This window comes from Lissotriton vulgaris, chromosome 3_1, assembly GCF_964263255.1.
Source record: "Lissotriton vulgaris chromosome 3_1, aLisVul1.2, whole genome shotgun sequence".
Classification (NCBI taxonomy): Eukaryota; Metazoa; Chordata; class Amphibia; order Caudata; family Salamandridae; genus Lissotriton; species Lissotriton vulgaris.
In genome coordinates this window covers 362,256,093-362,276,252 of record NC_141689.1, presented here as the reverse complement: position 1 = coordinate 362,276,252, position 20,160 = coordinate 362,256,093, and the positions used below count along the sequence as shown (strand labels likewise).

Below are 20,160 nucleotides of genomic sequence, written 5' to 3'. Positions count from 1 at the left end.
TGCTAACCCCAACATCTTAATTAAAATAAGGCCTATTTCATAGCTATTTCAGGCCGTCCATGCAGAGCTTACGCCTTAGTTAGACATGAAATAACCCTTCTGTTTTGAGTGGAATCAACTAACTGATAATCTAGCCTTCAAAATGACATGGAAGCTACACTGATGGATGGAGAGTTGCTTATAGTGAAAGACCAGGGCAATGCATGGGCCTTGACCACGCTCGAGCCAGCCACTGCCTAGATGACTGAGCACTATAATAATACGGTTCCTTTCTCATCTCCTAAACCCATCCCTTGAAACTGGGTGACTTCTTCCCTTGTTTAAGGTCACGTGAGTAGTGCCACAGGATCTTGCATTTTTGCTGACCTTCTTTAATGCCCACAAGAGCTCCTGCCTGGTATCGTACCCGCGCTCCCTGCCTCCTACTCTAACATTGCCAAAAGCAGCATAGCGCCTCATAATTGGATAGCGCTATAGCGCGAGTGCCTCTAGATTGTTATTGTACCATTTTGCATCGCTTTGAGTACATTTACTGCTGCGCTGTGCCTGAAGCCCGCATTATTTGTACTTTCATTGTATTGTGTGTTTTTCATTGTATACTGTATACTATACTGCACGCCGCATTGCCTAATTAATCTGCAGCCTTTGATGTGCATTTGGTGAACCTGCCTACCTCGAGTTTACGCGAGGGCCGCCATCTTCATTGTTGTTGTTGCCTCGTAGCACCTCCTCCACAGCCCGCCCCGCCTCCCAGCTGACCCTCCTTCCCACAGACTACACATCCCGCTCCTAGCCTCGCTAGCGCTGTGACCCCTCTGGCGCTTTCAGAAGTGGTCGCTCCCCCACAAGAGCTCTTGCCTGGTATCGTACCCGCGCTCCCTGCCTCCTACTCTAACATTGCCAAAAGCAGCATAGCGCCTCATATTTGGATAGCGCTATAGCGCGAGTGCCTCTAGATTGTTTTTGTACCATTTTGCATCGCTTTGAGTACATTTACCGCTGCGCTGTGCCTGAAGCCCGCATTATTTGTACTTTCATTGTATTGTGTGTGTTTCATTGTATACTGTATACTATACTGCACGCCGCATTGCCTAATTAATCTGCAGCCTTTGATGTGCATTTGGTGACCCTGCCTACCTCGAGTTTACGCAAGGGCCGCCATCTTCATTGTTGTTGTTGCCTCGTAGCACCTCCTCCACAGCCCGCCCCGCCTCCCAGCTGACCCTCCTTCGCCCCTCCCCTTCCACCATCCACATATGACAGATGCTCTTGCGCGCAGCGTTCACGCGCAGCGGTCGCGCCCCAGTTGCGCCGAAGGTGCGCCAAAGGTAAGCCCGTCTACGCCCGTCCGCGCCTGGACCGCGCCTAGCGCCTGTCCCCCTGGCCCCTGCTCCACCCTCCCTGCCCGCATTAGATACAACCCTTCCACCCTCTTAGCCCTAAACCCCGGCCGTCTCCCCCACTGCGCCCAAGCCGCTCCTGGACACACCCATGGACCCTTCACATGCAACTCCTGCAAGTATGACAGCACCAAGACCATCTCCTCATCCACGAACACCAAACAGAGACCTGACACCAACCACCTAAAATGCATCCTGCTCAACACCCGCTCGGTCCACAGGCACGCCATCGACCTTTGGAATCTACTAGACACCATCTCTCCGGACGTCGCCTTCCTAACAGAAACATGGATGAACGCCTCCTCAGCCCCAGACATCGCCATTGCCATCCCGGAAGGATATAAGATCATCCGTAAGGACCGCACCAAGCAAACAGGAGGAGGCATCGCCATCGTCCATAAGAATTCCATCCGCATCTCAACCAGCTCAGACGTCAACCTCGCTAGCGCAGAACATCTTCACTTCCAGATCCACACAGACCCCAAGACCACACTCAGAGGCACCCTCCTTTACAGGCCAACTGGACCCCGTGCACAATTCAGTGAAGACATCACTGACTTCATCACCCCACACGCCCTCCCCTCCGAGGACTACATCCTATTGGGAGACCTCAATTTTCACCTGGAAAAAATCAACGACAGCAACGCCACCACCCTTCTGGACAATCTCGCCAACCTAGGACTCAAACAACTTGTTAACACCCCCACCCACTTCGCAGGTCACACACTCGACCCCATCTTCACCTCCAGCAAACATATCTCCTTCAGCCACACCACAGTCCTCCATTGGACAGACCACAGCTGCGTTCACTTTGTCTACAAAAAGACCACAACCCACAACCTCCCTCAACCTACTCTGCGAAGAAACTGGAACAAAATCACCATCGACCAGATCTCCTCATCGCTTCTTCAAAACCCCCCTGCCCACTCCTCGAACCCCAACCAAGCAGCCATTAACCTCAATCAATGGCTAACCAACAGCGCCGACAGCCTAGCACCCCAGAAAAAACGTCAAATCAACCCAGGCAGCAAAAACGCTCCCTGGTTCAACGATGATCTAAAGAAATCCAAGAAACTCTGTCGCTCCCTCGAGAAGGCCTGGAAAAAAGACCCAAACACCAGCACCAAGGACGCCTTCAAAAACGCCACCCGCACACACCACCAACTGATCCGGACTGCCAAGAAAGCTGCACTTAAAGACCGACTAGACAACCACGCCCACAACAGCAAGGAATTATTCAACATCGTCAAAGAATTTACCAACCCCTCATCCAACTCCAACGACATCACTCCCTCTCAATCCCTTTGCGACTCCCTAGCCTCGTTCTTCCACAACAAAATCGCAGACATCCACAACAGCTTCGACAACCAACCCGGAGACCAACCCACACAACCTGCTGCCGCACCCTCACCCCCCTTGAACATCCTTAACGACTGGAACCCAATCTCCACTGAGGACACCATTCGCCTGATGAATTCCATCCACTCAGGATCCCCCACAGACCCATGTCCTCACCACATCTTCAACAAAGCAGACTCCATCATAGCACCTCACCTCCGAGACGTCATCAACTGCTCCCTCAACTCCGCCACCTTCCCGGAAAGCTGGAAACACGCCGAACTCAGCGCCCTTCTGAAAAAACCCACAGCTGACCCCACCGAACTCAAAAACTACCACCCCATCTCACTCCTACCATTCCCAGCCAAAGTCATTGAGAAAGCTGTCAACAACCAGCTCGCCGCCTTCCTCGAAACCAACAAATCTCTCGACTCCTCACAGTCCGGATTCCGAGCAAAACACAGCACTGAGACCACCCTCATCGCAGCAACAGACGACATTCGAACTCTACTGGACAACGGAGACACAGTCGCCCTCATACTTCTTGACCTCTCCGCAGCCTTCGACACAGTTTGTCACAGCACCCTCCTACAACGCCTTAGAAACATCGGAATCCAAGGAAAAGCACTGGAATGGACCTCCTCGTTCCTTGCCGGAAGAACTCAGAGAGTCCGCCTTCCCCCCTTCAAATCAGAGGCCACCGAAGTCATCTGCGGCGTGCCACAAGGATCTTCACTCAGCCCCACCCTCTTCAACGTATACATGAGCCCCCTCGCAACCATCGCACGCCAACACAACCTCAACATCATCTCCTACGCTGACGACACTCAACTGATCCTCTCACTCACCAAAGACCCTCTCACCGCCAAAACCAACCTACATGAAGGAATGCAAGAAGTCGCAGAGTGGATGAAGCACAGCCGTCTGAAACTGAATTCAGACAAAACAGAAGTCCTTATCTTAGGTACCTCTCCCTCCGCCTGGGACGACTCTTGGTGGCCAAAGGCCCTAGGAAAAGCACCCATCCCGACGGACCACGCACGGAACCTGGGCGTCATCCTGGACTCCTCACTCTCGATGACCAGACAAGTCAACGCCGTTTCATCATCTTGCTTCAACATTCTTCGCATGCTCAAAAAAACTTTTCGATGGATCCCCACCGAAACCAGAAAAACGGTCACCCACGCTCTGGTTACAAGCCGCCTGGACTACGGAAACACCCTATACGCCGGTACCACCGCCAAACTTCAGAAAAAACTCCAACGCATCCAGAACGCATCAGCTAGACTCATACTAGACATCCCGCGTAAAGACCACATTTCTGGCCACCTGAAAGACCTCCACTGGCTCCCCGTCAATAAGAGGATAACTTTCCGCCTCTTAACCCACGCACACAAAGCACTTTACGAACTCGGACCCGAATGCCTCAACACACGACTTTCCTTCTATACCCCCTCCCGTCAGCTACGCTCCTCCAACCAAGCCCTTGCTGCTGTACCTCGCATTAACAAAACCACCATGGGAGGAAGATCCTTCTCCTACCTGGCAGCTAAAAACTGGAACTCACTTCCCATTCACCTTCGCCTCACTCAGAACCACCTAGCATTCAGAAAGCAACTTAAAACTTGGATATTCGACAAGTAATTCCCCACCTTTCTTCGAGCGCCTTGAGACCCTCTGGGTATGTAGCGCGCTATATAAATTATCTGACTTGACTTGACTAGATATTGGCCACTGCTTGTATGCAGTCAAAACCCAGATATCCCTCAAGCTGCAGAAAGACTGTTGTTGCCATCAGTGTGTAGTGTTTTTATCTAGGAACCTGAAACAATATTACCAGTTTATGCCCTTACACGGCTACAATCAATAAATACCCCTATAATGGCATAAGAAACAGATCCATATTTCAGTAAATCGCCCTTGCAGCCCAAGGCATGGCAAAAGCTACTTCCTTAGAGTCCTAGAAAGCACAACGAGTTCTTTCAACACACCAAACCTCCAGCAACCTGGGAAATCCCTGCTTGCTTTGTTTTGATTTGTAATAGAACTCCTGCGAGCACTGTAAGAACGGCCAGTTCTTAGTGAAATCTTTATTGACGTCTTATGTCCAAACCTTACGTCAAACTCGGACCTTTCAGGTATAATATACCAACGTTGCCTTAAGCAAACACACGGTGGAGGTTTCGGAGCAGAGCAGCTAATCTACTTGCCGAGAGCCCAGCAGATGCGGAGAGCCCACGGACGCTGCCCCTCCTCTTTGACGCGCTGAGAAAGACGCTGTCTTTTCTCCTGCCGAGAAAATCCAGCTCCGGTGTTTCCAGCCTACCCTTACTGGTGACTGGGATATCAAGTCCTGAGAGAGAGATGCCAGACCTCCTACATTCTATTCCCAAGGTACAGTGCTGACTAAACCCTTAGAGAGAATTCTTGAGTCAGATTCTTGGCAAAACCTTACTTAACTTAAACTGCTACTTACTTACTCCTTCCAACGTATTAGGCTTAGGTCAGGTACATCTGGGTAGGCGTATTTTAGAAGCACCAGTCGAGCACGTTAGCCTATGTATAATGTATATATATTTTATCCATTTTAAAGTGTCTTATGGCTAAGAAACCATATCAATGCTTTTACAGTATTATTTCATAATACTCCTTTTACTGTACGTACTTTACTTTATATTAAGTATTGCAATTGTGGCAATTCATTTCTCTTGCATGAGAAGGAAGACTGCTCAATAAATAATACCTTTTATTGAAAACGCCTGTCTCTCTATTCTCTGCACTCTGGTGAAACTAAGAATGCACATCTGACTGAGTGAAATAGCTGTCTATTGTTTCACACGACTCTAGAGATTGACTCTTATTCTGAGGGAGCAAAGTTGTCATGTTTATGCGGTTGTCGGAAGCTGAATCCCTTCTTGTCTGAGCCAGGGAAGCTGATCACTTCCTATTCAGTCAAGAAAGTTTTCAGTGACCTCTGAGCTAGCTGGCGCAAACCTAAATTAAGTTTAACATAGTCAGTAGAGACCTAGATTACCTCAGTCCTATGTCTACACTGCTGTTTATGTTGTTCCAATGCGCAGGGCCTATAGGGAAAATAGGAACTACACTACATGGCGCCCAACGTTTGGTAAGGCGATAAAACTAACTCAAGAAGTTAGAGTAATTCAGTTGTGCCTTTTCAAGCAGGCCCTTTCTCCCGTAAATACTCCAATAGACGTCTGGAGTGGGTGAAAGGTTAAAATCCGTCAGAACTTAGTAGGAAGAGATTCCTATGTAGAGTTTCTGGTTTAGTCAACGTTGAAGAATACAGTGTTCCAAAATATTGTGCACCTAATCTTTAGTCTCCTTGAAACTTGATCTGCAAAAAAAAACCTTTCTGCCAGTAAAAATGCCAGGAAGTGAAGACGAAAGGGAAGCAGCTAGATTAGCAGCCCAACTAATGGAGGCTGACACGAGTCTCCTACAGAATGACCGGAATGCTATCCTCATTCCGGTCAACATTACAGAAACTATAACTCTAAAACTTATAGAAAACGGACTGTCATCACGAGGTGGTACAGTCATTTTCGTGATAGAGGCACACAAATATCGGCAGACAGAGGTATTCTATACATGGATAAACTTTCCAGCGGCAAACGCTACAACACACGAATTCCACTATTACAAAATAGAGGAACCTCCGGAAGAATATACACCTTTCGAGGATATTGAAATACCACTAAATTACCAAGAGCACCTGCTCTGGTTTAAAGGTGCCGTAAAACATAATGATCACATCACCAGGCTCGGTCCACTAGGTAGACCAGGAGCAACGTGGCCGGTTCTAGCCAGCTACACACCACATCCTGACATTGATAAAATGTCAGACAAGAAACTTTTAGCCCAGCTAAAATTACTAATTAAAATTCACAGACAGTTAGTCCAATATGTAATGCGGACTGCAACAGTCCAACCAGCTGTTAATGTTCCACAGCTGACCCCTCATCAGGGAAACACAAATAAAATTACACCACAGAACATACAATCATGTCTGGGAAAAACACCTGCAAAAGGGGAACACATTCCATTCTGGCTAGCACAGAAAATAACTCGAATAGAGGCAGTATTCCCAAATACTACCCCTATTGAGAAACACAGAATTCTGACCATCTTCCTTCCAATGGGGGTCGCACCACATGTGGAGGACTGTGACACTTGGGGCACAATCTTTGCTTCCATCTACACATGGTGTTCCGGCTCTGGCGGTAATACCAGATGTGCTAAAACAAATTCAGAATGAATACGGTCCAGAACCTGCTTTAACCCTTGGAATGAAATTACTGAAAGACTTCAAGCAGGTCTCGGCTATATTATTAGCCAACATAAAAGGAGAAGCAGCATTTGTGGCGATCTGCCAAAAATTGAAAGAAACAGATATAACAGATCAACCAATTGAGCTTGCCAGAATCATAGAAAAATCCTATGAAGAACTAGGTAGAGATAGTTTGGGTGGTAAACCAGTAAAACCCCAACTACTTGAAAATCCTGAAAAGATATTTATTAAAAATAGTCTAAACACTCCTAAAAAGAGCTGGGATGGAAATAAACAAACCACTCCCAAAGAAAAAGGTTTCCAGTCCAGAGGAAGGTCTCCTCAGCGGAGAGAAAGAGCTCCGAGCCTAGAACACCAGTCTCCCTAAAGGGAGCCGTCTGAAAAAAGATACAACCTTAGAAATAGGGATAATTTGAAAAAGCCTGAAAAAGCCTGATAGATATCAAGATATTGAAACACGTCCCTCTCGATATTTTTCGCAAAAATCGGAAAGAAGAGGACGGTCAGAACACAGGGAAGAGCACATCAAGTCCAAAGACAAGGAACTTGCTCAAAGTAAAAAATTACAATTTCCAAAAAAGAAGGTAGCCAGTATTAAAATAATCGAACATGCCGAGGATACTGAGGACACAGCTGAAAAATGGAGAGTGGGCACAGACAATGCTAGACAGCGCAGCAGAAATCACCATAGCTCGCAAGATCCTGATGAATCATCTGGAGACAGTGGACACGAATGAATACATTCAGGTGGAAATTGCAGATACCAGAGTGAGCGAACCTCATAGGGAGATAAGACTAGGAAGGTAAGGGGTCTGTTTTGGGATAACCTCTCAAAAGGCTATGACATCCTGTTAGCCGAGAAAGATTGGCCCCCAGATTTTGTCAGGGAGTGCCCTCACGGCGAAGAAATGATTATGCCTGCCTTCTCAATTCATATTCCAATACGTAGAAAATATATTTATGCCAGAATATGGGCAGTAGCTCAAGCACCTGCATTATATAAGAATCACGTAGGGTGGGATGAGGACTCTCCTCCTCACAAAATCCAGTTAAAAAGTCAACCAACTGCACAAAGGCAGTACCCAATTAAGCAAGAAGCTAAAAAACAGGTCAGGGAAATCTTAGATCACCTTGAATACCAAGGGGTGATTGAAACATGCACCTCTCAAATGAACAATTCTTTGTTTCCTGTCTCCAAACCAGACGATTCATATCGTCTAGTCTTGGACTACAGACACCTTAACTCATGTTGCAAAACATTTGCGGTACAAAATTCGCACAGTGCGGCACTAATGAATAACATAGTTTGCAAAAAATACAAAACAACATTAGGCATCTCTAATGGATTCTTTTGTCAAAATATATCGCACCAGAAAGCAGGTATTTAACCGCTTTCTCAATAATGAGGTCACAGAAAAATTTCTGTCGACTCCCACAGGGATTCAAGAACAGCCCAGGTTTATTCTCAGCAAGAGTAACAGAGTTATTACAAATGTATGATGATGAGGCATTATCCTATGTCGGTGACATCTATCTCACAGGCGACGATTTGGATACTCACTTGAAAAGAGTGAACACCATAATACTTGGGTTTGCAGCAGAGGGTTACAAATTCAACTTTAAAAAGTCACGAATTGCCCAACTAACTGTCCTATTTTTAGGATATGAATTATCAAGTGAAGGCAAAAGTCTAGCAGACAACGTCTTAGAGAAGTGCGCTGTACTCCAAGCACCAAAAACGCTGAAGAACTTACAATCGATTCTAGGCTTCCTGAATTTCTGAAGAACTTACATTCTAAATTATGCAGAGAGGGTTAAACCTCTGTACCAATTAATAAAACCTGATTTCAAACCAATAAATTGGACTCAAAAACACACAAAAATTTTGAGATCACTGCAAACAGACATGTTAGCTAAAACAAAATTAGAAACACGTGACAATACACGCAATCTTGTAATCCGAGTCATCCCAGGAAGATGCGGATACACGTACCTGACCTCTAATGAGGGAGAAACTGTACCAATAGCTTACAAATCACACTTGTACACAAAAGCGGAAAAAACATTCAGTCTTACAGAAAATACTGTGAAGGCGGTTCAGACGGCCATAGCAAAAGAAAGAGCCCTAGCCCAAGGCAAAAGAATAACTGTTTTTACAGCAGAATCAGCCTTTGAGGCATTATTCAGCCCAGTTAATCTAAAAACGGTGGCACTGGATCCAAAATGGATACAGTGGGTAAATTCTCTTGCTGCAGAAGACGTGACATACTATTTTGTCCCGAACATGAAAAAACGGAATGATTTGAAATATGAAAAAGAATATCCTCTGCCAATCGAAATTCTGCCTCTCCAACAGTACTCTTGTATAATCTATACAGACTGATTTGTACAGCATTACAATGTAGATGATAAATCCTACAATGCAGCCTGCGCGATTGTTAAAGGTCGCTGGCTCTGCGGTAAATTCAGACCGAAAATAACAAAAACTGAATCACTGAGAAACTGTTCGGCTCAGCGAGCTAAAATCAGATCTTTAAAGATGGCGCTTGAAAATACCGAACGTGAATTCCTGACACTAATAGTGTGCGATTCGCATTTCTGCGTCAAATCTTACAATAATGATTTGCAGAACTGGGTTCAAAACGATTACAAAGATGACACAGGTGCCACAATCGAGCATAAAATGCTTTGGAAACAGGTAGTTCTTTTACATAAAGAACTACAAAAGACTCACGTGATACACACTCTGAGTCATCAACGTGATGGCGTTCACGTTGCAGGGAATTCATTGGCTAATACAGCCACAGCGGAAGCAACTCAACCGGCTTCCGTAGCCACAAAAAAGCGTTCAGAAAAATACATAGACGGGGAAACCATGCTAGCGGTAAAAAGGTCTTCAAAAGGCAACTGTGCAGCACTACCCGTGAACTATCCACTCAATTATACATACGTAATAGACGCAAACTCCGTTCCTTTTGCTCGAATCCCTGGAGTGGGGGATAGGGTCATTCCAAACATGAACAGGAGAGTCTTATTAATAGCAGACACACACATGGGTGAAGGTCCAAGGCTCAAACAGATGAAGGAATCTCTGACAGAATTACAATCAGAATACTGGTGGCCGGGGATGAGCCTGCAACAGTATAAATTTGCAAAAAGCTGTCCAGACTGCAACAGAGATCGCAGTAACGAGCCAACCGGAGTATTGCCATGGCCATTTCTGTAGTTAGCATAAGGCTATCTATACTTAAAAACCAGCGTCCTATTAATTTCTTTTAAGACTAAATTGACTTTTAAAATGTGGCCCCAGCGCTCGGCTGACGCCAGAACTGTTATAAAAGATTTGCGAGTCTTTATCGGCACATACGCAATTGTCATGAGTCATTCTGACCAGGGTCCTGCTTTTAGCTCTCGAGCTTATAAGGAGGCCATGACCAGCATGGGCATTGGGTTGCGGTACTCTTGTCCCTTCCATCCTGAGGGAAACGGGATTGTGGAAAGAAAAAACTGAGACATAAAGCAATCTATAACGGCAAAGGTATTAGGTTCGGGTGATGGGTGGGTCCAGCATTTAACAAGTGTCAAACGTAGTCTTAATATTCTGCCAAGAAATTCTCTTAAAGGTTTCAGCCCGTACAAACTATTGTTCGGAACTAGAATGTATGTTCAGGATTTAGATCTAACTTCAGTGGTAGAAGATAAGAAAAAATGCTTTGACATCAAAGATCGTTTGGCTGTTTTACAGGACTTAAATGAAACAAGAAAAGCCCTGAGCAACATAAAGTTAAAACAACAGCCAACAACAACTGAAGACACACCACCTGTCCCAGCAAGACCTGACTGGATTCCAAAGATTGGGGATCTGGTCAGAGGGAAAATAGCGGTGAAGAAGGAATTTGGGCCTTCTTACAGAAAAACAGTACTTGTCTTAGCAGTCAACGGAACAAGATCAGTATTACTACCGCCCCTTGCTGGTAAAAAGGAGAACCGAGTTGTGTCCATCGACCTGGTAAAACCACAGTCATGTGGCCAATAATAAGTAGTAGGCCCAGTGGACTCCCAAGAAATAGCAGAATACCAAAATTTGCTACTATCCAAGAGGTTCAAACTGATAGACTAATCACATTTGATAAACCTGCAGTGAATGAAAAAAGGACTATGCAACAAACCCATGGAACTTGTGCCTCTTGAAACCCAAATTGAAACAGTTCGTCAAGAAACACCAGTCTATAACGATGTAGCCTCAGACTGTGCTAATGAAAGAAAAATTGAAAAAGCAATCCCAACAATTGACAGAACTGCATCTGGATACTTCATCAATTTCGATAACTTTTCTGAAGATCAAAGCGACCCTGAAGTAATGCCAGCAACAAAGACTTTTAAAGACAAAGCAACAGAATTCTTACATCAACTCAAAGAAACTTATCTTGTATCTCCATGGTTAGAATTTTGGATTGTGCTAGGTGTACTTTTCCTCCAGATTTGGCTCATCATGGTACTTTGTTTGGGAAATTCATTGAGGGAAAATACAGTACAATGGACACAGCAAGTCAGAACATCAACATCGAGAAAAGAGAACTGTCATCAGTGAATTTAACAGCCATTCCAATACCCGGCGGGGTAGTTTGGGACAAAACGGATTACGAAATATATGGACCGGTCGAACTCTTGAAATATACTCATCAGTTTGAGGTTTCATTAAGTGATTTTGTAAAACCAAGTACATTCTCTGATGATTGGGACTTTGAAAGCATAAATAATATGATGTCAGATTTAGTAATGTCAGCAAAATTTACAGAACATGATTATTTACAAGGTTCATCGAATTATGAACAGATGTATAACTATAACCACTATGCAGACCACTATTTGCATAAATCTGCTCAACCTAGAAATGTTTTTAAATATAATCAATGGGAACATTGTGCAACTCCACCTAAAAGCAGTTCAAAAACATTCTATGAGAAATTCTCATACTTCTCAGGTTTTAACACAAGTGATGCAGAAACATTTTATTATAAACTGTTAAATAAAACAGGGACAAAAAACATGCTGACAAATACTAAATTGATCTATTCGGAAACATTTTATGAAAAATGATTACATTCGGTTTTGATTTTTGGAAAAATAACATTGAAACAAAAACCATCTGGGGTACAAAAGAATGGCTGGTACAAGGCCTAGAAGCATTATTTCGAGCCTGCATGATCCCAGAACAAATAATGTTCTTGAATGACACCATTCAACAAACTACCTGTCTTGGCCTAGCCAAGATAAAAGACTTAAACAAACCGTCTATTCCAAATCCAATGCCTGATAATACAACCACAGATATTGATATAGACGTATCCAAAATTTTACACCAAAACAGAACACATCCTGATTGGAAAAAGTGGTTAATCTGGCCAACAGACACAAATAAATGTCAAGATAGATTCCTGAACAAAATACAGGGGTTAAAAATGACCAGACCAGACCCTAGATACTCCCAGAGACAACATCCAGGGATAGTAACAACATACAGTGTAGGGAAACTATGCCTTGAATGGCTACAAACATCCACACTGGCAGAAATTAAGCAACACCTGACTTTACTTAAAGACGGTGCTGACTTGCGAGATTTCATAATGGGACCACACAAACAGCGTCAAAAACGTTTCATAGCGGCCAGTATATACGCTGCATACAACGAAGCTTGAAAAGTGACTCAAATTGAGACAGCAGAGAAAATACGAGAAATTGATCGTATTAATTTGGAAAAATCACTTTCTGTTGTGGACAATGGGTTAATGACTCTGTCCTCCAGAATATATTCACTGGACAGTATTGTATCATCTGCTATAGATATAATAGATCAGGACTTGCTAATGTTACAACATGGTCAGTCCCAATTACGTTCTATTGTACAGCTAGGCTCAACAAACTACCTGTCTTGGCCTAGCCAAGATTAAAAACCCATAAACAAACCGTCTATTCCAAATCCAATGCCTGATAATACAACCACAGATATTGATATAGACGTATCCAAAATTTTACACCAAAACAGAACACATCCTGATTGGAAAAAGTGGTTAATCTGGCCAACAGACACAAATAAATGTCAAGATAGATTCCTGAACAAAATACAGGGGTTAAAAATGACCAGACCAGACCCTAGATACTCCCAGAGACAACATCCAGGGATAGTAACAACATACAGTGTAGGGAAACTATGCCTTGAATGGCTACAAACATCCACACTGGCAGAAATTAAGCAACACCTGACTTTACTTAAAGACGGTGCTGACTTGCGAGATTTCATAATGGGACCACACAAACAGCGTCAAAAACGTTTCATAGCGGCCAGTATATACGCTGCATACAACGAAGCTTGAAAAGTGACTCAAATTGAGACAGCAGAGAAAATACGAGAAATTGATCGTATTAATTTGGAAAAATCACTTTCTGTTGTGGACAATGGGTTAATGACTCTGTCCTCCAGAATATATTCACTGGACAGTATTGCATCATCTGCTATAGATATAATAGATCAGGACTTGCTAATGTTACAACATGGTCAGTCCCAATTACGTTCTATTGTACAGCTAGGCTGGACGTTGCAAAATCTGCATTCAAGATATGTGCCTTGGCGTTTAATCAACACAACGTCATTGTTCTCTATCTTTAACCTTACTGATAAACAAATCAGTTTGGCACAAAAAGGAGTAGACTATACGATTCTGAGCATTAAAAAAAACTTGAGAGATTACCATTGACAATGTCAGAAAGACCTGTCATTGAATGGATAATACACGGAATTATCACAATTCCGATAACAACTTTCCAATTAAAAAAATGCCAAGAGTATATACCAGCAGGCCAGTATGAAAGGTTGGGTAAAGGTTACATTAAGTCATGATGGAAATTACCTTATACACACACATGTTATAGTGACAAAAAACAGAATGTATTTCTTAGTGGTAATAATTGTAAACAATCACTAAGCGGTATACTTCTGTGCCAAGGTATTAATTTGCATGGGGCCTATGAGGGGACTTCAAATAACCTTTCATGCCACCAGCATGGCACACCTGCAACACAAATAGAGCCATTCTTTAGACAACTTTCTAACGGGAGTTACGTTCTAATAACGGACCACAGCTGTTGTGGCATGGTGCCAGGAAAAGCATATCTCGTAAGTGTTAGTTCCATGGTCACTTGCTGTATGCAAGCATTGTATCCAACCGTCCCTACTGATACCGAGGCGACGATTCGGCCTCCGTTGAATATCTCTTCTATACAAATTGATGCTTTAAGCAGAATGAAGTCTGTGCTTTTACAGACAACAGTGCCTATTTTTGTCATCAAAAGAAACGTATGATTTTCAAGTTGCAAGGTCAACGGCAGAGATACATACACTTTTATCAATTAATTGCCCGGTGCATTTCGTGGAAATGCTAAGCCAAATCCTAAATATGTCAGAGGCCAGTGGTATCACAAATGTATTTAAGACAATTTTTTCGGGACTGTTAACACCCTTCGAAGCAGTCCTGGGCATCTTTTCCAATTTTGTCCATTCGGTCTTTGGAGGCCTACCACTAATTTTGGGACTCGTGGCAGGAATCTTATTTTTGACCCTTCTGCTCCGATATGGCAAGCCAAAACGCAGACATGACTCCAGCAACAATGGAAGAAACGATCCTAGCAATACCAGCTACCAGGACCGCATAACTAAAGTCCTTGGATTTAGCCCGGCTAAGAGATCTGAATATGACCTGGTTTCTTTCATTCAGACCTATATGGCAGAACTGCATCTTACCTGTGCTTCGATGTATGCTATGCGGAGAAGAATGCGTGTTGGACCCCTGTCTTACACTACAATCAGCAGTACCAATGGATATTGATACTGTGCTAAGTCCTGTAACGGCTCATGCATCGTGTTGTGCCCAGGGGTTACCAATCCTGATGTCGGCATTTGTTGAGACTTCTCCACTATGATTAGGTGGTGGCAGTAAAGCAAGAAATGAGAGCAACATCACCCAGGTACGACCTTCTGTGAGCATTGCTGATCCCGACACCGATGACAGCAATCATTCTCACGACTGCCCAGTTACAGCGTTTTCAAACCATGGTCGAACTTTCACCTGAAGCTGTAGACTGTTTTTTGGCACATCTATCTGAAGTAATGTTCTCCCCCGAACCAAAAGAATAACTTTTAAGCAAACCGGCACACAGCGTTCCCATGAACTCTGAATTCGGCCTTCAGCTTTGAAAAACAAAAGCTATTGAAAATATTTGGAACAATTTTTTCCCGTGTAAACGAAATTATTTTTTTCCAAATTCCAAAATATTTACCTTTTTTTGGCACATGTACTCTGCTTACAGTAGAACTATTCATAAAGAACAGAGCTTCTATTTTTAGCTAATCTAGAGACAATATGTTACCGCAGCCTCTAGCACACTCACAAGCAATTTCATTTATATGTGATGAAATAGTCTCGACCTTCTTTTCTGTAATTAAGAGACATTTCATGTGGGATTTTCGTAAATCGTTCAGCTAAAGATATATGTAATTTTTTTGAATGATTACACTGCTTAAAAACGTACAGTACCTACAACGTTCCGTGTATTTTGCATACACCATTTCAAATGCAAAATGTATTTTGGGGTGGGTTGGAATACACATGCATCTTTATTGCTTAGTTTTTAGTAATTGATGGACATAAAATCGTGGAGTGGGTGTAGTGTTTTTATCTAGGAACCTGAATCAATATTACCAGTTTATGCCCTTACACGGCTATAATCAATAAATACCCCTATAATGGCATAAGAAACAGATCCATATTTCAGTAAATCGCCCTTGCAGCCCAAGGCATGGCAAAAGCTACTTCCTTAGATTCCAAGAAAGCACAACAAGTTCTTTCAACACACCAAACCTCCAGCAACCTGGGAAATCCCCGCTTGCTTTGTTTTGATTTGTAATAGAACTCCTGCGAGCACTGTAAGAACGGCCAGTTCTTAGTGACATCTTTATTGACGTCTTATGTCCAAACATTACGTCAAACTCGGCACCTTTCAGGTATAAATATACCAACGTTGCCTTAAGCAAACACATGGTGGTGGTTTCGGAGCAGAGCAGCTAATCTACTTGCCGAGAGCCCAGCAGATGCGGAGAGCCCACGGACGCTGCCCCTCCTCTTTGACGCGCTGAGAAAGATGCTGTCTTTTCTCCTGCCGAGAAAATCCAGCTCCGGCATTTCCAGCCTACCCTTGCGGGTGACTGGGATATCGAGTCCTGAGAGAGAGATACCAGACCTCCTACATTCTATTCCCAAGGTACAGTGCTGACTAAACCCCTAGAGAGAATTCTTGAGTCAGATTCTTGGCAAAAACCTACTTAACTTAAACTGCTACTTACTTACTCCTTCCCACGTATTAGGCTTAGGTCAGGTACACCGGGGTAGGCGTATTTTAGAAGCACCAGTTGAGCACGTTGTATATATATTTTATCCATTTTAAAGTGTCTTATGGCTAAGAAACCATATCAATGCTTTTACAGTATTATTTTATAATACTCCTTTCACTGTACGTACTTTACTTTATATTAAGTATTGCAATTGTGGCAATTCATTTCTCTTGCATGAGAAGGAAGACTGGTCAATAAATAATACCTTTTATTGAAAACGCCCGTCTCTCTATTCTCTGCACTCTGGTGAAACTAAGAATGCACATCTGACTGAGTGAAATAGCTGCCTATTGTTTCACACCACTCTAGAGAGTGACTCTTATTCTGAGGGAGCAAAGTTGTCATGTTTATGCGGTTGTCGGAAGCTGAATCCCATCTTGTCTGAGCCAGGGAAGCTGATCACTTCCTATTCAGTCAAGAAAGTTTCCAGTGACCTCTGAGCTAGCTGGTGCAAACCTAAATTAAGTCTAACATAGTCAGTAGAGACCTAGATGACCTCAGTCCTACGTCTACACTGCTGTTTATGTTATTCCAATGCGCAGGGCCTATAGGGAAAATAGGAACTACACTACAAGTGGATAGCGACCTTCTGTGCTCTCACACGCAAGGCTAAATGAATGAAAATCACCTGTGTCTGAATAATTTTCATATTAAGAACATTCATACATTATATGCAGTTGCACAAATTATTGGTGGAACTCAGTTATGGTATAAATGTCCAATAGACTAGAGTTTTACGCCACAAGTTATTGGTACACTCTATAAATCTAAAGGGGACATGAATAGAGTAAAAGTGACTCACACTTTGAGTGTGCTCCAGAACAAGACCCTCTACCTGGACCCTGGAACCAAGTGGAACTGGATTACCTGTCTTTCACATGCTTTCCTACCATTGTCTTGACCCCACTCTGCAGGAATATGTCCACTACCTGGACTTGATGTAACCTAAATCAGCTGATGCTGACCAGTCCTTCCTAAACCCAGTGAATGCAAGCATCAGCTGGGCTTCATTCTACCTGATCCTTTTGGGTACGATCTAACTCTTCCAGCTGAATACACTAATCATTTAGCTGATACATGAAGATGTCGTTTATATGATCAATTACTGCAATAATGTCTATGCTAGGCATCCCGTAAACATTTTTAATAATATACAGCAGGCAAAAGACAATGCCACCTGTGAGGATTCGTAACTGGTAACTGACAAAGCCAGATGATAGTCTACCCAGCTCCCTAGAATGTGAATTTCCTATTGTGTAGAAGATTACTAAGACAAGAACAAAATACCGTCTGGAAAGGGAAATGGGGGTGAAGAGAAAAAGAGACATCAGAGCTCACAATATAATATAGGTAAAGCACAGATATATATTAGTACCATTGGCAAACAAATATGCACAAGCAATCAATCTGAAATAACAATAGGGTTTGATTACCGGCTTCCATGTGGTTGGCTGATGGGAACCTAGGCTGGCGCTATCGTTAGTTCGAGCCCAGGTAGAAAGTCGGCAGTAAAGCAAGGTAAGAAGGGGCACAAGCCATAGAACAGATCAAATCCAGAATCAGTAATTGTGGCCAGCATACAAACTCAATGGTCAGCAAAATCCACGTGTGGCTATCCTGCTTCCTGTCGTAAGTTTGGTATAATTGTGCAGTGTGTGTGTTTGTCTGAAGTGTACCCAGGGAGGCTCTGGACCCTGACATCCTTGAAATTACACTGTTGGCCAGTACTGCTAACTGCAGGCAGTGGCTGATAGGAGAACCTCTGCTGACACAATGACCCGGAAGTCCCATGACCTCCATTCTGCCTAGCTGTCACAACACCCATAGGCAGGTCCTCAACAACCTGGAAGAAATACGGCTCACAGATCTCCTCCATCTCATCCCAGGAGTGGATCAGAATCTCAAAAGTCCCTGCTTATTCCCAACACTAACCATCTCAGCTTTGGCTAAAAAATCGGATTACACCGCCCATTCCAACTTTACATTTGCTGCCAACTAAACAACACATTGAACTCAAGGTCCTAACCCTTCCTCGCAAAAACTTCCCCCATCAGGTACCTTAGTATCTTGTCAATGTTCTCCTACTTAACCAAGTAACCGGATGCCTATGATCTTTCTTTCCAAATCTGTCGCTTTTCTGCCAATTGGAAACTCTAATTTTGGAGTTAGATCCCTGAATTCCTTGTTCCTCTTGATACCCTTGGTGCTCTGAAGAAGCCAACTGATGGTGCAAACATTCTATTAAACAACAGGGATAAATATTAAAGGCCTTGGACCCCTACAATTGGTTTTTAGACTGTTATTCATACTGTGATATCTATGATAAATGTGTTGACAAGATTCTAAATGATTCTAGCAGGAACAGTAGCGTTTGCTTTAGCACATACTTGTACTTGAACAGTAGCTTTTGCTTTAGCACACACTAATATTTGTTGTTAGCAATGGGATTTCTAGCTAGATGAAACTTGCGAGGCAGAAACCACCACTCTAGTCAGGATAAGGGAGTTACACGTCTAAAATAACACCTGCTCACCCACTTGGTAGCTTGGCACGAGCAGCCAGGCTTATCTTAGAGGCAGTGTGTAAAGCATTTGCACATGACCAAAAGTAATACAGCGTACGCACTGCAAAAGGACATCACACCAGTTTAGAAAAATATCCAATATTTTTACGTATTTAAAATAGACCAAAAATGATAAAAACTCCACCATACTATACTTAAATGTTCACAGTTCAAAATCGATGTTGATTAAAAAAAAGTTCCTTGGGTGGATAGTTCCGTCCGGGCTTTCACGGCGTTGTGAGCTCACAAATCCGAAAACAGTTCTGGCTGACCGCAGGGTCGTGCCCAACTACGGTGTCGGGAAGACCCGCAAATAGTACCTTTCAGAGATGCAAGTCGATGGGGCTCTTGAGGTCACTTGCATTACAGGTCGAGCTCCTCTCTGATGGGATCAGGAGCGCTGGTGCCAACAGGCGTCGGGTGCTGCGGTTTGAAGTGCAGCGGTGCGGCGTGCGATGTCCCCAGGTCACGGTGCGAGCAGCGGCTCGGTGGCGGCGTCACATGGAATAGTCGGTGAGTCATCGGTCGCGGTGCGAGATGGAGGCGGTGCTCGTCACGGTGCTAGCAGGTCACAGTGCAAGCAGCGGCATTGTCGTTGCTGGTGCGCTGTCGTCGGCTGACAAACTGGAGTTGATGACACCGACGTCGGTGGGCCAAGGCTGCGGTGTGGGATGAGGGCGGTGCGTCGTGTAACTTACAAGCGGTGACCCCAAACCACGGTGCAAGCAACGGCACTGATTTGGGTGGGAGGTGGCATCAGAAAAGCCACGGCATCGTCGTGTAGCAAGGCAGTGCAGAGTGCGGGCCCACAGGTCACGGTGTGGCGTTGCAGCGGTGCCCTCTGCGGTGCCTTAAGGACACGGGTTCGGCAGGGTCGAAGAACCTGAAGTCTATGCTGTTCCTGAGACTTCTTGAACAGGGGGCAAGCTCTACCTCAAGCCCTTAGAGAGTCTCACCAATTTGGTTGCAGAAAGTCCAGTCCAGGCCTTTCACTGCACACGACAGAAGAAGCCACTGCATGTCAGCTCAGCAAAGCATGCAGCAAAGCGGTCGTTCCTCTTAGCAGTTTCTCCGGCGCTTCTCCTGTGATGTCTTCTTGATC

The 20,160-nt window shown here is 44.0% G+C and overlaps 1 protein-coding gene across 1 annotated transcript in view; it reads left to right on the top strand.

Annotated features, from left to right (window-relative positions):
• The window catches only part of LOC147726456 (complement component C6-like), a 563,575-nt gene that overhangs the window by 481,584 nt on the left and 61,831 nt on the right, over nucleotides 1–20,160 (top strand). The gene's annotated exons all lie outside the window — the stretch shown is intronic.